At 44.4% G+C, this 16,307-nt stretch overlaps 4 non-coding genes across 4 annotated transcripts; all 4 read left to right on the top strand.

Annotated features, from left to right (window-relative positions):
- The first annotated feature begins 6,616 nt into the window (after positions 1-6,616).
- TRNAC-GCA (transfer RNA cysteine (anticodon GCA)) lies at positions 6,617-6,688 on the top strand. Its single transcript has one exon. It is a non-coding gene; the product is annotated as a tRNA-Cys (tRNA).
- Positions 6,689-8,769: 2,081 nt separating this feature from the next.
- TRNAC-GCA (transfer RNA cysteine (anticodon GCA)) lies at positions 8,770-8,841 on the top strand. Its single transcript has one exon. It is a non-coding gene; the product is annotated as a tRNA-Cys (tRNA).
- Positions 8,842-11,038: 2,197 nt separating this feature from the next.
- Positions 11,039-11,110, top strand: TRNAC-GCA (transfer RNA cysteine (anticodon GCA)). Its single transcript has one exon. It is a non-coding gene; the product is annotated as a tRNA-Cys (tRNA).
- Positions 11,111-13,131: 2,021 nt separating this feature from the next.
- Positions 13,132-13,203, top strand: TRNAC-GCA (transfer RNA cysteine (anticodon GCA)). Its single transcript has one exon. It is a non-coding gene; the product is annotated as a tRNA-Cys (tRNA).
- Positions 13,204-16,307: the final 3,104 nt, after the last annotated feature.

Here is a 16,307-nt window from a genome sequence, read left to right as displayed (position 1 = left end):
CTTCCTCTGTGCAGTTACTCTGTGTGCCAAAACAGGACAAGACCTTGGTCTCTGCATTTTGTTGCCAAGCAGCTCCCATGGCATTGTGGTTAGAGCTGCTGCCTTGGGGCGCAGAGGTTGTGAGTTCGAATCCTGTGAAGATCCTGATGATGGAAGATGTTAAATGAGATTGATCGTGAGAACCTGGGATGACTGGAGGATTGGAGAGCCATGGATCATGGGACTGAAAGAAATCGATGGATGGACTGAGTCAAGCGGATGTCAAGGAGAGCAGTGGAACTGGAGGAGATCGATGGACTGAGGAGAGGAGGCTTTCAAGGTAAGTGGTCAGAGAGTGTTGTGGGGCATTGTGGACGGTGATCCACTAGAATGGAGGATTCTAGGTTGTGGATCTACCAAAAGTGGTGTTGTGTCTGTTGTGGGATGTTGAAAATATAAAGGTGGGGGTTTTTATTTGCTTTTTTTTTTTTTATACGAATAAAATGGTCTCCCCTTCTACCAATCACCATTGCCTCCAGCCCTTCACTCCAACTACCACCACCACCACTCACTAACACCCCAACTACCTTCTTCCTCAGCACCTTCCTCCCCACCCACTTCTCCATCACCTTCTGGATGCCCAACCATCAACCACTTCACACACACACTTACCTTAACATCCACCGATTTCTCACTCCATCACCATGCTCTGCTGCCAGCCTCAGGGTCTTCACAGGATTTGAACTCACATCCTCTTTGCTCCAAGGCAGCAGCTCTAACCACCAGACCATGAAAGCTACCTGGAAACTGGAAACTGGAAACTGGAAACTGGAAACTGGAAACTGGAAATTGGAAACTGGAAACTGGAAACTGGAAACTGGAAACTGGAAACTGGCAACGATGACAGTGGTCTTGGCCTGTTTTGACAAAATGAGAAAATGCACAAAGGGGGGCTCGGACCTCAGACCGAGCTACTTCTTAGGCTTGCTATATCTACAATCCGAGCCCCCCTCTCTTTTTGGCACGCAGGGCACGCAGATGATAAGTACTGGAATGATTGAGAGCTTTAAATGTATGTAACTTACAAACCTGTATAACTTTTTGGCACCAGTTGTTTTGACAAAAAGAGAAAATGCACAAAGGGAGGCTCGGACCTAACAAACCTGTATAACTTTTTGGCACCAGTTGTTTTGACAAAAAGAGAAAATGCACAAAGGGGCTCAGACCTCAGACCAAGCTACTTCTTAGGCTTGATATATCTACAATTGGAGCCCCCCTCTCTTTTTGGCACGCAGGGCACGCAGATGATAAGTACTGGAACGATTGAGAGCTTTAAATGTATGTAACTTACAAATCTGTATAACTTTTTGGCACCTGTTGTTTTGACAAAAAGAGAAAATGCAGAAAGGGGGGGCTCGAACCTAACAAACCTGTATAACTTTTTGGCACCAGTTGTTTTGACAAAAAGAGAAAATGCACAAAGGGGGGCTCAGACCTCAGAACAAGCTACTTCTTAGGCTTGCTATATCTACAATTGGAGCCCCCCTCTCTTTTTGGCACGCAGGGCACGCAGATGATAAGTACTGGAACGATTGAGAGCTTTAAATGTATGTAACTTACAAATCTGTATAACTTTTTGACACCAGTTGATTTAAAAAAAAAATTTTTTCCCACCTGTTCAGATACATTTGACTGGAACAGTACAGGCAAGCCGAAGAGCTAGTTCGGACTTAGGTTCGAATCCCCCCTCTGTGCGTTTACACTGGCAAGCTTTGTGTTGCGGGGGTATAGCTCAGTGGTAGAGCATTTGACTGCAGAACAAGAGGTCCTTGGTTCAAATCCAAGTGCCCCCTAACACACATTTTTTTGCTTTACAACTTAACCATATCCCACAAATGTAGTTTCTTGCAGAAAATCGCCTCATCCAGTCAATGAGCAGCCACCCTGGAGCGCAGAGGTTCAAGAGGTCCTTAGTTCAAATCCAAGTGCCTGCTAATGCATATTTTTTTCTTTACAGCTCAACCATATCTCATGTATGTAGTTTATTGCAAAAAATTTGCAATGTTGAGGTACAGACATTGCTAATTTTTTAGCAATAGCTCAGTGGTGGAGCATTGTGGTCAGGCAGAAAAGAACTATAGAACTTCTCAGGTTCAAATCTCCCCCCCCCCTTTCAAAACCTTCTCCTCCCTTCCTCTGTGCAGTTACTCTGTGTGCCAAAACAGGACAAGACCTTGGTCTCTGCATTTTGTTGCCAAGCAGCTCCCATGGCATTGTGGTTAGAGCTGCTGCCTTGGAGCGCAGAGGTTGTGAGTTCGAATCCTGTGAAAACCCTGTTGATGGAAGATGTTAAATGAGAATGATCGTGAGAACCTTGGAGGATTGGAGGATCATGGGACTGAAAGATATCGATGGATGGAATAAGTCAAGTGAATGTCAAGGAGAGCAGATTGGAGAGCAGTGGGACTGGAGGAGATCGATGGACTGAGGAGAGGAGGCTTTCAAGGTAAGTGGTCAGAGAGTGTTGTGGGGCATTGTGGATGGTGATCCACTAGAATGGAGGATTCTAGGTTGTGGATCTACCAAAAGTGGTGTTGTGTCTGTTGTGGGATGTTGAAAATATAAAGGTGGGGGTTTTTATTTGCTTTTTTTTTTTTATACCAATAAAATGGTCTCCCCTTCTACCAATCACCATTGCCTCCAGCCCTTCACTCCAACTACCACCACCACCACTCACTAACACCCCAACTACCTTCTTCCTCAGCACCTTCCTCCCCACCCACATCACATCCACTTCTCCATCACCTTCTGGATGCCCAACCATCAACCACTTCACACACACACACTTACCATCCACCGATTTCTCACTCCATCACCATGCTCTGCTGCCAGCCTCAGGGTCTTCACAGGATTTGAACTCACAACCTCTTTGCTCCAAGGCAGCAGCTCTAACCACTAGACCATGAAAGCTACATGGAAACTGGCAACGATGACAGTGGTCTTTGCCTGTTTTGACAAAATGAGAAAATGCACAAAGGGGGGCTCGGACCTCAGACCGAGCTACTTCTTAGGCTTGCTATATCTACAATCCGAGCCCCCCTCTTTTTTGGCACGCAGGGCACGCAGATGATAAGTACTGGAATGATTGAGAGCTTTAAATGTATGTAACTTACAAACCTGTATAACTTTTTGGCACCAGTTGTTTTGACAAAAAGAGAAAATGCACAAAGGGAGGCTCGGACCTAACAAACCTGTATAACTTTTTGGCACCAGTTGTTTTGACAAAAAGAGAAAATGCACAAAGGGGGGCTCAGACCTCAGAACAAGCTACTTCTTAGGCTTGCTATATCTACAATTGGAGCCCCCCTCTCTTTTTGGCACGCAGGGCACGCAGATGATAAGTACTGGAACGATTGAGAGCTTTAAATGTATGTAACTTACAAATCTGTATAACTTTTTGGCACCTGTTGTTTTGACAAAAAGAGAAAATGCACAAAGGGGGGGCTCGAACCTAACAAACCTGTATAACTTTTTGGCACCAGTTGTTTTGACAAAAAGAGAAAATGCACAAAGGGGGGCTCAAACCTAAGACCAAGCTACTTCTTAGGCTTGCTATATCTACAATTGGAGCCCCCCTCTCTTTTTGGCACGCAGGGCACGCAGATGATAAGTATTGGAACGATTGAGAGCTTTAAATGTATGTAACTTACAAATCTGTATAACTTTTTGACACCAGTTGATTTAAAAAAATATTTTTTTCCCACCTGTTCAGATACATTTGACTGGAACAGTACAGGCAAGCCGAAGAGCTAGTTCGGACTTAGGTTCGAATCCCCCCCTCTGTGCGTTTACACTGGAAAGCTTTGTGTTGCGGGGTATAGCTCAGTTGTAGAGCATTTGACTGCAGATCAAGAGGTCCTTGGTTCAAATCCGAGTGCCCCCTAACACACATTTTTTTGCTTTACAACTTAACCATATCCCACAAATTTCTTGCAGAAAATCGCATCATCCAGTCAATGAGCAGCCACCCTGGAGCGTAGAGGTTCAAGAGGTCCTTGGTTCAAATCCAAGTGCCTGCTAATGCATAATTTTTTCTTTACAGCTCAACCATATCTCATGTATGTAGTTTATTGCAAAAAATTTGCAATGTTGAGGTACAGATATTGCTAATTTTTTAGCAATAGCTCAGTGGTGGAGCATTGTGGTCAGGCAGAAAAGAACTATAGAACTTCTAAGGTTCAAATCTCCCCCCCCTCAAAACCCTCTCCTCTCTTCCTCTGTGCAGTTACTCTGTGTGCCAAAGCAGGACAAGACCTTGGTCTCTGCCTTTTGTTGCCAAGCAGCTCCCATGGCATTGTGGTTAGAGCTGCTGCCTTGGAGCGCAGAGGTTGTGAGTTTGAATCCTGTGAAGTTCCTGATGATGGAAGATGTTAAATGAGATTGATCGTGAGAACCTGGGATGACTGGAGGATTGGAGAGCCATGGATCATGGGACTGAAAGATATCGATGGATGGAATAAGTCAAGCGAATGTCAAGGAGAGCAGATTGGAGAGCAGTGGGACTGGAGGAGATCGATGGACTGAGGAGAGGAGGCTTTCAAGGTAAGTGGTCAGAGAGTGTTGTGGGGCATTGTGGACGGTGATCCACTAGAATGGAGGATTCTAGGTTGTGGATCTACCAAAAGTGGTGTTGTGTCTGTTGTGGGATGTTAAAAATAAAAAGGTGGGGGTTTTTATTTGCTTTTTTATTTATACCAATAAAATGGTCTCCCCTTCTACCAATCACCATTGCCTCCAGCCCTTCACTCCAACTACCACCACCACTCACTCACACCCCAACGACCTTCTTCCTCAGCACCTTCCTCCCCACCCACATCACATCCACTTCTCCATCACCTTCTGGATGCCCAACCATCAACCACTTCACACACACACACACTTACCTTAACATCCACCGATTTCTCACTCCATCACCATGCTCTGCTGCCAGCCTCAGGGTCTTCACAGGATTTGAACTCACAACCTCTTTGCTCCAAGGCAGCAGCTCTAACCACTAGACCATGAAAGCTACCTGGAAACTGGAAACTGGAAACTGGAAACTGGAAACTGGAAACTGGAAACTGGAAACTGGAAACTGGAAACAACTGGAAACTGGAAACTGGAAACTGGAAACTGGAAACTGGAAACTGGAAACTGGAAACAACTGGAAACTGGAAACTGGAAACTGGAAACTGGAAACTGGCAACGATGACAGTGGTCCTGGCCTGTTTTGACAAAATGAGAAAATGCACAAAGGGGGGCTCGGACCTCAGACCGAGCTACTTCTTAGGCTTGCTATATCTACAATCCGAGCCCCCCTCTATTTTTGGCACGCAGGGCACGCAGATGATAAGTACTGGAATGATTGAGAGCTTTAAATGTATGTAACTTACAAACCTGTATAACTTTTTGGCACCAGTTGTTTTGACAAAAAGAGAAAATGCACAAAGGGAGGCTCGGACCTAACAAACCTGTATAACTTTTTGGCACCAGTTGTTTTGACAAAAAGAGAAAATGCACAAAGGGGCTCAGACCTCAGACCAAGCTACTTCTTAGGCTTGCTATATTTACAATTGGAGCCCCCCTCTCTTTTTGGCACGCAGGGCACGCAGATGATAAGTACTGGAACGATTGAGAGCTTTAAATGTATGTAACTTACAAATCTGTATAACTTTTTGGCACCTGTTGTTTTGACAAAAAGAGAAAATGCAGAAAGGGGGGGCTCGAACCTAACAAACCTGTATAACTTTTTGGCACCAGTTGTTTTGACAAAAAGAGAAAATGCACAAAGGGGGGCTCAGACCAAGCTACTTCTTAGGCTTGCTATATCTACAATTGGAGCCCCCCTCTCTTTTTGGCACGCAGGGAACGCAGATGATAAGTACTGGAACGATTGAGAGCTTTAAATGTATGTAACTTACAAATCTGTATAACTTTTTGACACCAGTTGATTTAAAAAAATAATTTTTTCCCACCTGTTCAGATACATTTGACTGGAACAGTACAGGCAAGCCGAAGAGCTAGTTCGGACTTAGGTTCGAATCCCCCCTCTGTGCGTTTACACTGGCAAGCTTTGTGTTGCGGGGTATAGCTCAGTGGTAGAGCATTTGACTGCAGATCAAGAGGTCCTTGGTTCAAATCCAAGTGCCCCCTAACACACATTTTTTTGCTTTACAACTTAACCATATCCCACAAATGTAGTTTCTTGCAGAAAATCGCCTCATCCAGTCAATGAGCAGCCACCCTGGAGCGCAGAGGTTCAAAAGGTCCTTAGTTCAAATCCAAGTGCCTGCTAATGCATAATTTTTTCTTTACAGCTCAACCATATCATAAGGCTTGCTATATCTACAATTGGAGCCCCCCTCTCTTTTTGACACGCAGGGCACGCAGATGATAAGTACTGGAACGATTGAGAGCTTTAAATGTATGTAACTTACAAATCTGTATAACTTTTTGACAACAGTTTATTTAAAAAAATAATTTTTTCCCACCTGTTCAGATACATTTGACTGGAACAGTACAGGCAAGCCGAAGAGCTAGTTCGGACTTAGGTTCGAATCCCCCATCTGTGCGTTTACACTGGAAAGCTTTGTGTTGCGGGGGTATAGCTCAGTGGTAGAGCATTTGACTGCAGATCAAGAGGTCCTTGGTTCAAATCCGAGTGCCCCCTAGCACAAATTGTTTTGCTTTACAACTTAACCATATCCCACAAATGTAGTTTCTTGCAGAAAATCACCTCATCCAGTCAATGAGCAGCCACCCTGGAGCGCAGAGGTTCAAGAGGTCCTTGGTTCAAATCCAAGTGCCTGCTAATGCATAATTTTTTCTTTACAGCTCAAGCATATCTCATGTATGTAGTTTATTGCAAAAAATTTGCAATGTTGAGGTACAGACATTGTTAATTTTTTAGCAATAGCTCAGTGGTGGAGCATTGTGGTCAGGCAGAAAAGAACTATAGAACTTCTAAGGTTCAAATCTCCCCCCCCCCCTCAAAACCCTCTCCTCCCTTCCTCTGTGCAGTTACTCTGTGTGCCAAAACAGGACAAGACCTTGGTCTCTGCATTTTGTTGCCAAGCAGCTCCCATGGCATTGTGGTTAGAGCTGCTGCCTTGGGGCGCAGAGGTTGTGAGTTCGAATCCTGTGAAGATCCTGATGATGGAAGATGTTAAATGAGATTGATCGTGAGAACCTGGGATGACTGGAGGATTGGAGAGCCATGGATCATGGGACTGAAAGTTATCGATGGATGGACTGAGTCAAGCGGATGTCAAGGAGAGCAGTGGGACTGGAGGAGATCGATGGACTGAGGAGAGGAGGCTTTCAAGGTAAGTGGTCAGAGAGTGTTGTGGGGCATTGTGAACGGTGATCCACTAGAATGGAGGATTCTAGGTTGTGGATCTACCAAAAGTGGTGTTGTGTCTGTTGTGGGATGTTGAAAATATAAAGGTGGGGGTTTTTATTTGCTTTTTTTTTTTATACCAATAAAATGGTCTCCCCTTCTACCAATCACCATTGCCTCCAGCCCTTCACTCCAACTACCACCACCACCACCACTCACTAACACCACAACTACCTTCTTCCTCAGCACCTTCCTCCCCACCCACTTCTCCATCACCTTCTGGATGCCCAACCATCAACCACTTCACACACACACTTACCTTAACATCCACCGATTTCTCACTCCATCACCATGCTCTGCTGCCAGCCTCAGGGTCTTCACAGGATTTGAACTCACAACCTCTTTGCTCCAAAGCAGCAGCTCTAACCACTAGACCATGAAAGCTACCTGGAAACTGGAAACTGGAAACTGGAAACTGGAAACTGGAAACTGGAAACTGGAAACTGGAAACTGGAAACTGGAAACTGGAAACTGGCAACGATGACAGTGGTCTTGGCCTGTTTTGACAAAATGAGAAAATGCACAAAGGGGGGCTCGGACCTCAGACCGAGCTACTTCTTAGGCTTGCTATATCTACAATCCGAGCCCCCCTCTCTTTTTGGCACGCAGGGCACGCAGATGATAAGTACTGGAATGATTGAGAGCTTTAAATGTATGTAACTTACAAACCTGTATAACTTTTTGGCACCAGTTGTTTTGACAAAAAGAGAAAATGCACAAAGGGAGGCTCGGACCTAACAAACCTGTATAACTTTTTGGCACCAGTTGTTTTGACAAAAAGAGAAAATGCACAAAGGGGCTCAGACCTCAGACCAAGCTACTTCTTAGGCTTGATATATCTACAATTGGAGCCCCCCTCTCTTTTGGGCACGCAGATGATAAGTACTGGAACGATTGAGAGCTTTAAATGTATGTAACTTACAAATCTGTATAACTTTTTGGCACCTGTTGTTTTGACAAAAAGAGAAAATGCAGAAAGGGGGGGCTCGAACCTAACAAACCTGTATAACTTTTTGGCACCAGTTGTTTTGACAAAAAGAGAAAATGCACAAAGGGGGGCTCAGACCTCAGAACAAGCTACTTCTTAGGCTTGCTATATCTACAATTGGAGCCCCCCTCTCTTTTTGGCACGCAGGGCACGCAGATGATAAGTACTGGAACGATTGAGAGCTTTAAATGTATGTAACTTACAAATCTGTATAACTTTTTGACACCAGTTGATTTAAAAAAATAATTTTTTCCCACCTGTTCAGATACATTTGACTGGAACAGTACAGGCAAGCCGAAGAGCTAATTCGGACTTAGGTTCGAATCCCCCCTCTGTGCGTTTACACTGGCAAGCTTTGTGTTGCGGGGGTATAGCTCAGTGGTAGAGCATTTGACTGCAGATCAAGAGGTCCTTGGTTCAAATCCAAGTGCCCCCTAACACACATTTTTTTGCTTTACAACTTAACCATATCCCACAAATGTAGTTTCTTGCAGAAAATCGCCTCATCCAGTCAATGAGCAGCCACCCTGGAGCGCAGAGGTTCAAGAGGTCCTTAGTTCAAATCCAAGTGCCTGCTAATGCATATTTTTTTCTTTACAGCTCAACCATATCTCATGTATGTAGTTTATTGCAAAAAATTTGCAATGTTGAGGTACAGACATTGCTAATTTTTTAGCAATAGCTCAGTGGTGGAGCATTGTGGTCAGGCAGAAAAGAACTATAGAACTTCTCAGGTTCAAATCTCCCCCCCCCCTTTCAAAACCTTCTCCTCCCTTCCTCTGTGCAGTTACTCTGTGTGCCAAAACAGGACAAGACCTTGGTCTCTGCATTTTGTTGCCAAGCAGCTCCCATGGCATTGTGGTTAGAGCTGCTGCCTTGGAGCGCAGAGGATGTGAGTTCGAATCCTGTGAAAACCCTGTTGATGGAAGATGTTAAATGAGAATGATCGTGAGAACCTTGGAGGATTGGAGGATCATGGGACTGAAAGATATCGATGGATGGAATAAGTCAAGCGAATGTCAAGGAGAGCAGATTGGAGAGCAGTGGGACTGAAGGAGATCGATGGACTGAGGAGAGGAGGCTTTCAAGGTAAGTGGTCAGAGAGTGTTGTGGGGCATTGTGGACGGTGATCCACTAGAATGGAGGATTCTAGGTTGTGGATCTACCAAAAGTGGTGTTGTGTCTGTTGTGGGATGTTGAAAATAAAAAGGTGGGGGTTTTTATTTGCTTTTTTATTTATACCAATAAAATGGTCTCCCCTTCTACCAATCACCATTGCCTCCAGCCCTTCACTCCAACTACCACCACTCACTCACACCCCAACAACCTTCTTCCTCAGCACCTTCCTCCCCACCCACATCACATCCACTTCTCCATCACCTTCTGGATGCCCAACCATCAACCACTTCACACACACACACTTACCTTCCACCGATTTCTCACTCCATCACCATGCTCTGCTGCCAGCCTCAGGGTCTTCACAGGATTTGAACTCACAACCTCTTTGCTCCAAGGCAGCAGCTCTAACCACTAGACCATGAAAGCTACATGGAAACTGGCAACGATGACAGTGGTCTTGGCCTGTTTTGACAAAATGAGAAAATGCACAAAGGGGGGCTCGGACCTCAGACCGAGCTACTTCTTAGGCTTGCTATATCTACAATCCGAGCCCCCCTCTTTTTTGGCACGCAGGGCACGCAGATGATAAGTACTGGAATGATTGAGAGCTTTAAATGTATGTAACTTACAAACCTGTATAACTTTTTGGCACCAGTTGTTTTGACAAAAAGAGAAAATGCACAAAGGGAGGCTCGGACCTAACAAACCTGTATAACTTTTTGGCACCAGTTGTTTTGACAAAAAGAGAAAATGCACAAAGGGGGGCTCAGACCTCAGAACAAGCTACTTCTTAGGCTTGCTATATCTACAATTGGAGCCCCCCTCTCTTTTTGGCACGCAGGGCACGCAGATGATAAGTACTGGAACGATTGAGAGCTTTAAATGTATGTAACTTACAAATCTGTATAACTTTTTGGCACCTGTTGTTTTGACAAAAAGAGAAAATGCACAAAGGGGGGGCTCGAACCTAACAAACCTGTATAACTTTTTGGCACCAGTTGTTTTGACAAAAAGAGAAAATGCACAAAGGGGGGCTCAGACCAAGCTACTTCTTAGGCTTGCTATATCTACAATTGGAGCCCTCCTCTCTTTTTGGCACGCAGGGCACGCAGATGATAAGTACTGGAACGATTGAGAGCTTTAAATGTATGTAACTTACAAATCTGTATAACTTTTTGGCACCTGTTGTTTTGACAAAAAGAGAAAATGCACAAAGGGGGGCTCAAACCTAAGACCAAGCTACTTCTTAGGCTTGCTATATCTACAATTGGAGCCCCCCTCTCTTTTTGGCACGCAGGGCACGCAGATGATAAGTACTGGAACGATTGAGAGCTTTAAATGTATGTAACTTACAAATCTGTATAACTTTTTGACACCAGTTGATTTAAAAAAATAATTTTTTCCCACCTGTTCAGATACATTTGACTGGAACAGTACAGGCAAGACGAAGAGCTAGTTCGGACTTAGGTTCGAATCCCCCCTCTGTGCGTTTACACTGGAAAGCTTTGTGTTGCGGTGGTATAGCTCAGTGGTAGAGCATTTGACTGCAGATCAAGAGGTCCTTGGTTCAAATCCGAGTGCCCCCTAACACACATTTTTTTTGCTTTACAACTTAACCATATCCCACAAATGTAGTTTCTTGCAGAAAATCGCCTCATCCAGTCAATGAGCAGCCACCCTGGAGCGCAGAGGTTCAAGAGGTCCTTGGTTCAAATCCAAGTGCCTGCTAATGCATAATTTTTTCTTTACAGCTCAACCATATCTCATCTATGTAGTTTATTGCAAAAAATTTGCAATGTTGAGGTACAGACATTGCTAATTTTTTAGCAATAGCTCAGTGGTGGAGCATTGTGGTCAGGCAGAAAAGAACTATAGAACTTCTAAGGTTCAAATCTCCCCCCCCCCCTCAAAACCCTCTCCTCCCTTCCATGGTGCAGTTACTCTGTGTGCCAAAACAGGACAAGACCTTGGTCTCTGCATTTTGTTGCCAAGCAGCTCCCATGGCATTGTGGTTAGAGCTGCTGCCTTGGAGCGCAGAGGTTGTGAGTTTGAATCCTGTGAAGACCCTGATGATGAAAGATGTCAAATGAGATTGATCGTGAGAACCTGGGATGACTGGAGGATTGGAGAGCCATGGATCATGGGACTGAAAGATATCGATGGATGGAATAAGTCAAGCGAATGTCAAGGAGAGCAGATTGAAGAGCAGTGGGACTGGAGGAGATCGATGGACTGAGGAGAGGAGGCTTTCAAGGTAAGTGGTCAGAGAGTGTTGTGGGGCATTGTGGACGGTGATCCACTAGAATGGAGTATTCTAGGTTGTGGATCTACCAAAAGTGGTGTTGTGTCTGTTGTGGGATGTTGAAAATAAAAAGGTGGGGGTTTTTATTTGCTTTTTTATTTATACCAATAAAAAGGTCTCCCCTTCTACCAATCACCATTGCCTCCAGCCCTTCACTCCAACTACCACCACCACTCACTCAAATCCCAACTACCTTCTTCCTCTCCACTTCTCGATGCCCAACCATCAACCACTTCACACACACACACTTACCTTAACATCCACCGATTTCTCACTCCATCACCATGCTCTGCTGCAAGCCTCAGGGTCTTCACAGGATTTGAATTCACAACCTCTTTGCTCCAAGGCAGCAGCTCTAACCACTAGACCATGAAAGCTACCTGGAAACTGGAAACTGGAAACTGGAAACTGGAAACTGGCAACGATGACAGTGGTCTTGGCCTGTTTTGACAAAATGAGAAAATGCACAAAGGGGGGCTCGGACCTCAGACCGAGCTACTTCTTAGGCTTGCTATATCTACAATCCGAGCCCCCCTCTCTTTTTGGCACGCAGGGCACGCAGATGATAAGTACTGGAATGATTGAGAGCTTTAAATGTATGTAACTTACAAACCTGTATAACTTTTTGGCACCAGTTGTTTTGACAAAAAGAGAAAATGCACAAAGGGAGGCTCGGACCTAACAAACCTGTATAACATTTTGGCACCAGTTGTTTTGACAAAAAGAGAAAATGCACAAAGGGGCTCAGACCTCAGACCAAGCTACTTCTTAGGCTTGCTATATCTACAATTGGAGCCCCCCTCTCTTTTTGGCACGCAGGGCACGCAGATGATAAGTACTGGAACGATTGAGAGCTTTAAATGTATGTAACTTACAAATCTGTATAACTTTTTGGCACGTGTTGTTTTGACAAAAAGAGAAAATGCAGAAAGGGGGGGCTCGAACCTAACAAACCTGTATAACTTTTTGGCACCAGTTGTTTTGACAAAAAGAGAAAATGCACAAAGGGGGGCTCAAACCTAAGACCAAGCTACTTCTTAGGCTTGCTATATCTACAATTGGAGCCCCCCTCTCTTTTTGGCACGCAGGGCACGCAGATGATAAGTACTGGAACGATTGAGAGCTTTAAATGTATGTAACTTACAAATCTGTATAACTTTTTGACACCAGTTGATTTAAAAAAATAATTTTTTCCCACCTGTTCAGATACATTTGACTGGAACAGTACAGGCAAGCCGAAGAGCTAATTCGGACTTAGGTTCGAATCCCCCCTCTTCGCGTTTACACTGGCAAGCTTTGTGTTGCGGGGGTATAGCTCAGTGGTAGAGCATTTGACTGCAGATCAAGAGGTCCTTGGTTCAAATCCAAGTGCCCCCTAACACACATTTTTTTGCTTTACAACTTAACCATATCCCACAAATGTAGTTTCTTGCTGAAAATCGCCTCATCCAGTCAATGAGCAGCCACCCTGGAGCGCAGAGGTTCAAGAGGTCCTTAGTTCAAATCCAAGTGCCTGCTAATGCATAATTTTTTCTTTACAGCTCAACCATATCTCATGTATGTAGTTTATTGCAAAAAATTTGCAATGTTGAGGTACAGACATTGCTAATTTTTTAGCAATAGCTCAGTGGTGGAGCATTGTGGATGCCCAAGGCAGCAGCTCTAACCACTAGACCATGAAAGCTACATGGAAACTGGCAACAATGACAGTGGTCTTGGCCTGTTTTGACAAAATGAGAAAATGCACAAAGGGGGGCTCGGACCTCAGACCGAGCTACTTCTTAGGCTTGCTATATCTACAATCCGAGCCCCCCTCTTTTTTGGCATGCAGGGCACGCATATGATAAGTACTGGAATGATTGAGAGCTTTAAATGTATGTAACTTACAAACCTGTATAACTTTTTGGCACCAGAGGTTTTGACAAAAAGAGAAAATGCACAAAGGGAGGCTCGGACCTAACAAACCTGTATAACTTTTTGGCACCAGTTGTTTTGACAAAAAGAGAAAATGCACAAAGGGGCGCTCAGACCTCAGACCAAGCTACTTCTTAGGCTTGCTATATCTACAATTGGAGCCCCCCTCTCTTTTTGGCACGCAGGGCACGCAGATGATAAGTACTGGAACGATTGAGAGCTTTAAATGTATGTAACTTACAAATCTGTATAACTTTTTGGCACCTGTTGTTTTGACAAAAAGAGAAATTGCACAAAGGGGGGGCTCGAACCTAACAAACCTGTATAACTTTTTGGCACCAGTTGTTTTGACAAAAAGAGAAAATGCACAAAGGGGGGCTCAAACCTAAGACCAAGCTACTTCTTAGGCTTGCTATATCTACAATTGGAGCCCCCCTCTCTTTTTGGCACGCAGGGCACGCAGATGATAAGTATTGGAACGATTGAGAGCTTTAAATATATGTAACTTACAAATCTGTATAACTTTTTGACACCAGTTGATTTAAAAAAATATTTTTTTCCCACCTGTTCAGATACATTTGACTGGAACAGTACAGGCAAGCCGAAGAGCTAGTTCGGACTTAGGTTCGAATCCCCCCCTCTGTGCGTTTACACTGGAAAGCTTTGTGTTGCGGGGGTATAGCTCAGTTGTAGAGCATTTGACTGCAGAACAAGAGGTCCTTGGTTCAAATCCGAGTGCCCCCTAACAAAAATTTTTTTGCTTTACAACTTAACCATATCCCACAAATTTCTTGCAGAAAATCGCCTCATCCAGTCAATGAGCAGCCACCCTGGAGCGCAGAGGTTCAAGAGGTCCTTGGTTCAAATCCAAGTGCCTGCTAATGCATAATTTTTTCTTTACAGCTCAACCATATCTCATGTATGTAGTTTATTGCAAAAAATTTGCAATGTTGAGGTACAGATATTGCTAATTTTTTAGCAATAGCTCAGTGGTGGAGCATTGTGGTCAGGCAGAAAAGAACTATAGAACTTCTAAGGTTCAAATGTCCCCCCCCCCCCTCAAAACCCTCTCCTCTCTTTCTCTGTGCAGTTACTCTGAGTGCCAAAACAGGACAAGACCTTGGTCTCTGCATTTTATTGCCAAGCAGCTCCCATGGCATTGTGGTTAGAGCTGCTGCCTTGGGGCGCAGAGGTTGTGAGTTCGAATCCTGTGAAGATCCTGATGATGGAAGATGTTAAATGAAAATGATCGTGAGAACCTTGGATGACTGGAGGATTGGAGAGCCATAGATCATGGGACTGAAAGATATCGATGGATGGAATAAGTCAAGCGAATGTCAAGGAGAGCAGTGGGACTGGAGGAGATCAATGGACTGAGGAGAGGAGGCTTTCAAGGTAAGTGGTCAGAGAGTGTTGTGGGGCATTGTGGATGGTGATTCACTAGAATGGAGGATTCTAGGTTGTGGATCTACCAAAAGTGGTGTTGTGTCTGTTGTGGGATGTTGAAAATATAAAGGTGGGGGTTTTTATTTGCTTTTTTATTTATACCAATAAAATGGTCTCCCCTTCTACCAATCACCATTGCCTCCAGCCCTTCACTCCAACTACCACCACCACCACTCACTAACACCCCAACTACCTTCTTCCTCAGCACCTTCCTCCCCACCCACATCACATCCACTTCTCCATCACCTTCTGGATGCCCAACCATCAACCACTTCACACACACACACTTACCTCACACACACTTGCCAGCCTCAGGGTCTTCACAGGATTTGAACTCACAACCTCTTTGCTCCTAGGCAGCTGCTCTAACCACTAGACCATGAAAGCTACCTGGAAACTGGAAACTGGAAACTGGAAACTGGAAACTGGAAACTGGAAACTGGAAACTGGAAACTGGAAACTGGCAACGATGACAGTGGTCCTGGCCTGTTTTGACAAAATGAGAAAATGCACAAAGGGGGGCTCGGACCTCAGACCGAGCTACTTCTTAGGCTTGCTATATCTACAATCCGAGCCCCCCTCTCTTTTTGGCACGCACTGCACGCAGATGATAAGTACTGGAATGATTGAGAGCTTTAAATGTATGTAACTTACAAACCTGTATAACTTTTTGGCACCAGTTGTTTTGACAAAAAGAGAAAATGCACAAAGGGGGGCTCGGACCTAAGACCGAGCTACTTCTTAGGCTTGCTATATCTACAATCCGAGCCCCCCTCTCTTTTTGGCACGCAGGGCACGCAGATGATAAGTAATGGAATGATTGAGAGCTTTAAATGTATGTAACTTACAAACCTGTATAACTTTTTGGCACCAGTTGTTTTGACAAAAAGAGAAAATGCACAAAGGGAGGCTCGGACCTAACAAACCTGTATAACTTTTTGGCACCAGTTGTTTTGACAAAAAGAGAAAATGCACAAAGGGGGGCTCAGACCTCAGACCAAGCTACTTCTTAGGCTTGCTATATCTACAATTGGAGCCCCCCTCTCTTTTTGGCACGCAGGGCACGCAGATGATAAGTACTGGAACGATTGAGAGCTTTAAATGTATGTAACTTACAAATC

Source organism: Hyla sarda, chromosome 1 (genome assembly GCF_029499605.1).
Source record: "Hyla sarda isolate aHylSar1 chromosome 1, aHylSar1.hap1, whole genome shotgun sequence".
Taxonomy (NCBI): Eukaryota; Metazoa; Chordata; class Amphibia; order Anura; family Hylidae; genus Hyla; species Hyla sarda.
The sequence above is the reverse complement of the archived record's forward strand: the minus strand, read 5'-3'. Positions and strand labels throughout refer to the sequence as shown.